The sequence below is a fragment of the Perognathus longimembris genome, chromosome 9, assembly GCF_023159225.1.
Source record: "Perognathus longimembris pacificus isolate PPM17 chromosome 9, ASM2315922v1, whole genome shotgun sequence".
Lineage (NCBI taxonomy): Eukaryota > Metazoa > Chordata > Mammalia > Rodentia > Heteromyidae > Perognathus > Perognathus longimembris.
The window spans coordinates 35,330,546-35,336,763 of NC_063169.1; the positions used below are offsets into that span (position 1 = coordinate 35,330,546).

The 6,218-nt window shown below is 45.0% G+C and overlaps 1 pseudogene; it reads left to right on the forward strand.

Moving 5' to 3' along the window:
* The first annotated feature begins 625 nt into the window (after positions 1-625).
* On the forward strand, positions 626-2,811 carry LOC125357680 (annotated as a pseudogene).
* Positions 2,812-6,218: the final 3,407 nt, after the last annotated feature.

Genomic DNA, 6,218 nt, shown 5'->3' on the forward strand with positions numbered 1-6,218 from the left:
TATGGAAATTCAAATTTTGCAATTTTCCTTAGTTTACTGAATAAAGGGAACCAGGAAGGCTAATCTTTGATACATTAAAACAAACACACTCTCCCTTCTCCCAGGCGGTTAGTGCTGAGAGTGCAGAGTGTGTGCTCTGGGCTCGGAACACACATTTATTATTTAAAAATCAAAAAAAAAAAAATCTTTAAAAATCCTTTTTTAAAAAAAACCCAAAATTTACAAAAAATCCGCGTCTCCTCTGCCAGAGACTTTTATTTTTTTTTCCTTCCTCCTCTTTTATAAAACAACCCGGTGAAGCAGCCGAGACCGACCCACCCGCCCGCCCGCGGCCCCGCAGCAGCTCCAAGAAGAAACCCAGAGACCAAGGCCTTCCCGCCTGTCTGCCTGCCCAGCACTGCCAGCCTCTCTCCCAGCCAGCAGCCAGCCTCCCCTCCGCAGCAGCGAAAGCTACCGGGCTCTGTGGCCTTTGAGTAGTGGATTCCGGTTGATTTTTGTCCCTCTGCGCTCGCCCCTGCTCCCCTCCCCCCCTGCCCCCTCCCCCCCCCCTCCAGCCCTGGGCCCCAGCACTCGCTCTCCTCACGGAAAGGTCTCGGCCTGTGCTCCTGCAGGCAGAGGTGCAGAGATGAACCCCAGCGCCCCCAGCTACCCCCATGGCCTCGCTCTACGTGGGGGATCTACACCCCAACGTGACCGAGGCGATGCTGTACAACAAGTTCAGCCTGGCCGGGCCCATCCTCTCCATCCAGGTCTGCAGGGACATGATCACCCACCGCTCCTTGGGCTACGTGTCTGTGAACTTCCAGCAGCCGGCTGACACAGAGCGTGCTTTGGACACCATGAATTTTGATGTTATAAAGGGCAAGCCAGTATGCATCATGTGGTCTCAGCGTGATCCATCACTTCATATAGTGGAGTGGGCAACATATTCATTAAAAATTTGGACAAATCCATTGATAATAAAGCACTGTATGATACATTTTCTGCTTTTGGTAACATCCTTTCATGTAAGGTGGTTTGTGATGAAAATGGTTCCAAGGGCTATGGATTTGTACATATTGAGACACAAGAAGCAGCTGAAAGAGCTATTGAAAAAATAAATGGGATGCTTCTAAATGATCACAAAGTATTTGTTGGACAATTTAAGTCTCGTAAGGAACAAGAAGCAGAACTTGGAGCTAGGGCAAAAGAATTACCAATGTTTACATCAAGAATTTTGGAGAATGGGCTGGGGATATAGCCTAGTGGCAAGAGTGCCTGCCTCGGATACACGAGGCCCTAGGTTCGATTCCCCAGCACCACATATACAGAAAACGGCCAGAAGCGGCGCTGTGGCTCAAGTGGCAGAGTCTAGCCTTGAGCGGGAAGAAGCCAGGGACAGTGCTCAGGTCCTGAGTCCAAGGCCCAGGACTGGCCAAAAAAAAAAAAAGAATTTTGGAGAAGACATGGATGATGAGTGCCTTAAGGAACTCTTTGGCAAGTTTGAACCTGCCTTAAGTGTGAAAGTAATGACTGATGAAAGTGGGAAATCCAAAGGATTTGGATTTGTAAGCTTTGAAAAGCATGAAGATGCACAGAAAGCTGTGGATGAGATGAACAGAAAGGAGCTCAATGGAAAACAAATTTACATTGGTCGAGCCCAGAAAAAAGTGGAACAACAGACAGAACTGAAGCGCAAATTTGAGCAGATGAAGCAAGATAGGATCACCAGATACCAGGGTGTTAACCTTTATGTGAAAGATCTTGATGATGGTATTGATGATGAACGTCTCCGGAAAGAGTTTTCTCCATTTGGTACAATCACTAGTGCAAAGGTTATGATGAAAGGTGGTCAAAGCAAAGGGTTTGGGTTTGTATATTTCTCCTCCCCAGAAGAAGCCACTAAAGCAGTTACAGAAATGAATGGTAGAATTGTGGCCACAAAGCCACTTTATGTAGCTTTAGCTCAGCGCAAAGAAGAGCGCCAAGTTCACCTCACTAACCAGTATATGCAGAGAATGGCAAGTGTACGAGGTGTGCCCAACCCTGTAATCAACCCCTACCAGCCAGCACCTCTTTCAGGTTACTTCATGGCAGCTATCCCACAGACTCAGAACCGTGCTGCATACTATCCTCCTAGCCAAATTGCTCAACTAAGACCAAGTCCTTGCTGGACTGCTCAGGGTGCCAGACCTCATCCATTTGAAAATATGCCCGGTGCTATCCGCCCAGCCGCTCCTAAACCACCATTTAGTACTATGAGACCAGCTTCTTCACAGGTTCCACGAGTCATGTCCACATAGCATGTTGCTAACACATCAACACAAACAATGGGTCCATGTCCTGCAGCTGCTGCTGCAGCAGCCACTCCTGCTGTCCGCACCATTCCCCAGTATAAATATGCTGCAGGAGTCTGCAATCCTCAGCAACATCTTAATGCACAGCCATGAGTTACCATGCAACAGCCTGCTGTTCATGTACAAGGTCAGGATCCTTTGACTGCTTCCATGTTGGCATCTGCCTCACCTCAAGAGCAAAAGCAAATGTTGGGTGAAAGGCTGTTTCCTCTTATCCAAGCCATGCACCCTACTCTTGCTGGTAAAATCACTGGCATGTTGTTAGAGATAGATAATTCAGAATTACTTCATATGTTTGAGTCTCCAGAGTCTCTGCGTTCTAAGGTTGATGAAGCTGTAGCTGTACTACAAGCCCACCAAGCTAAAGAGGCTTCCCAGAAAGTAGTCAATAGTGCCACTGATGTTCTAACTGTTTAAAAAATTGATCAGGGACCATGAAAAGAAACTCGTGCTTCACCGAAGAAAAATATCTAAACATCAAAAAACTTAAATATTATGAAAAAAATTGCAAAATATAAAATAAATAAAAAAAGGAAAGGAAATTTTGAACCTTATGTACCAAGCAAATGCCAGGTCTAGCAAACAGTGCTAGTCCTAGATTACTTGATTTAAAAACAACAAAAAACCTACAAAAATAGTAAAATATAAAAACAAATTAATGTTTTATAGACCCTAGGAAAAAGAATTTTCAGCAAAGTACAAAAATTTAAAGCATTCCTTTCTTTAATTTTGTAATTCTTTACTGTGAAATAGCTCAGGATGGCAATTCTAAGTAACAGAATTGATAACTGTGCGAGGAAACGTAATTTGTATTATAAAATTCTTGCTTTAATAAAATTCCTTAAACAGTGAAAACAAAAACACAGAGAAATTAGCAAAATTGATTGTGATGTTTAAACATAGATTGTTGAACATTTGTATTGGTTAAAAAAGGAACTTAGGTCTGGGAATGTGACTTAGTGGTAGGGTGCTTGCCTAACATACATGAAGCCCTTGGTTTTCTAAGATGGAGGTCAGATCTGGCCAGTGCCATCATTGGCTGTAGGGGGGTGTCACATTGACTCCATCTCAGAGTAGTTAAAGAGGGCAGAAGCTGACTCCATCTTCACTAAGATCTTCCCCCTCCCCTGAGCCTCAGGGAACCCCCTTCCAGCTATCTTCAGCAGAAAAGTATTTGGTGTATGTTATGGCATAAGAAATATTACAGGGTTCAAGGGAGGGGAGTCCCTATCCCTCCAAGAGTCTACCACCAGAGACAGTCTCAAACAAAAAGATGGATTTATTGGGGAAGCAAAAAGCAAACTGACTGGCCAGGGATGCGGCACAGACAGTGACAAGTGGGCTGACCAGCTAGGTACACAGGGCAGACTTGGGAGCTAATACTGTGACTGAACAGTCCTCAAATTGGGGTTTATAAAGGTAAAAGCTTAGTACAGATGTAGGAGGTTGACACAGGGGACAGGGGGTAGAGCAAGCAACAAAGCAAGCATGGCATAGATGTAGGAAGTTGACACAGGGGATGGAGCAAATAACAAACAAGTAAGCAAGCCATTTACACAAGCAGAATTTGGGGGTCAGGTTGACCTAATCTACTCCCCCAACATTTCCTACCATGTTTCCCTAATCAAGATTGAATCATCTCTACAACAGTGTGCTAACATGTCTTCCTGAAACTTGTAAGCCCTGGTAAATGAGGCTGGAGAAAGTTAAAGTCATTTGTTAAAAATTCTGTCTTAAATCTTGGTTGGTCATTGCAAAAGTAAGATTGACATAAATACCTCTTGCCACTGGATGATGTTAAAATGGGTGAGTAAAAGTTTAAACTCAAAGGTCATCAAGTTTGGGCATTGCTAAATGTTTTAAAGGATCAGTGCACTGTTTTAAAGAAGAACTATAGTAAAAATGATTTCTAAGGATTCTTTAATTTGCAGTTGAAAAAATTTGGTATTTTAATGCCAAAGACTATTTGCACTGTCAACAAGTTATCTGATTTAGCAAAAGGCATTGGGAATTTAAAATTTACTTTCTTCCACTTAAAATTTGGGGCTAAATGTCAGAAATTTGGATGTAAAGGTTTGTTTATCACTATTAAAGAATTGCTTGGGTTTGTCAGTCAGAGATCTACAGAAAAAGACAGGAAAACATAGGACGGGCCCGTGTGCCTATCCTCAGGAGTGAGGAGTGATCTGGCAAAGATGCAGCTTAGCCAGTCCATGTAGTGGGACAAGCCATAGGGGAAGTCCACGCATGGTGGGAGAGGGCAAGCTGGCACCAACTCAGATCATCAAGCTCTAAGAAGTCAGATGGGATAGGTCCATTCTGTAGGACAAGCCAATGGAGGCCTTTCTTTTGTCTCTTCTGTTTTCAGGTGTATAATATGGAGGTCAGATCTGGCCAGCCAAAGAGGGCAGAAGCAGACCTCATCTCCACTGCCTCCCCAGCCCTGGCTACACAGAATCCAGGGAAGATTCCCTCTCCCTGTAAACAATAATAAGCCCCCCATCTGCGTGTGAATTCTTGATGGGTATGCCTGGATTCCTACAAGAAGGGAAGCCCCAGGGAAGCCCCATCCCCAGGTAATGGGAGTTCCTGGACCCCAAGAGGCAGAGGCGGCACATGGCCCATAGGTTACTGAACCTGTCTGTCAAGTGCTTGGAACTGTAAGCTTCCTGTGACCCAGCCCCCTGGCCTGACTCTATTTAGGGGCAGGCCAGCTCAGGCGCCATTATGCCATGCCACATGTTCAAGTCTTGTGTCTGTCATCCCCATGGCATCCCAACTCAGCTCTCCATTGGAGCTGAATTTGTTTGTTGGTATTTGGAAATCCTCCAGAAGTAAGTCTGTGCCACTGTCCTGTTCTGTGTTATATGTTTTTCTGAAAACTGGGACCAGCCCATCCAGAACTTCCCCAATAAAATCATCTTTTTAGTTGAGACTATCTCTGAGTGCTGGACTCTTGGAGGGATGGGGGATCGCCTCCTTCCTCAGATGCCATTACAAGGTGAACATTGGAAACCTGGTGGTAATTGTGGGGGGCATTCCTCCAAGAGTCCACCACTCAAAGACAGTCTCAAGTAAAAAGATGGATTTATTGGGGAAGTTCCAGATAGACCAGTCCCAGGTTTCAGAAAAACAACACAAAACAGGAAAGAGATAGAGATTTACTTCCAGAAGATTTCTAAGTACCAACAAACCAATTCAGCTCCAATGGAGAGTTGAATTGGAACACCATGGGGAGGAGACACACAAAACTGGAACCTGTGGCATGGCATAATGGTGCCTGAGCTCACCTGCCCCTAAATAGGGTCAGGTCAGGGGGATGGGTCACAGGAAGCTCCCAGTCCCAAGCACTTGACTGACAGCTTCAGTAATCTATAGGACATGTGCCCACCCCTGTTTCTTGGGATTCAGGAACACCCATTACATGGGGATGGGACTTCCCTTCCTGTAGGAATCCAGGCATGCCCATCAAGACAAGATGCTAGAAATACCACATGGTCAAGCTTGCCATGTGGCCAATATGGCGCTGGCCAGATCTGACCTCCATATTACACCCCCCCTTCTTTTTTCTTGTACATGAAAATCAAAAAATTGATTTCTCTTTTAGAAAGTTTAATCTTGCCTGGACTGTAAAGTGACTACTCCAACAGGCTGCTGGGAAGAGCAAGGAAGAGACAAGAGCCAGTCCATAGGACTGCTGCTCTTAAACTTGCATCCAGAAAGAAACAGGTTATCTGTGAGGTCCCTCCCCTAGGAGGGCTGCAGGTATTCTCACCTGTTTAAGTCTCCATCCAATTACCTAGGTACCAGCACACCTGGAGGCAGTTACCTCGCTCCCTTTTTTGAGCTGACACACTAATACACCTGGACATACCTCCCACC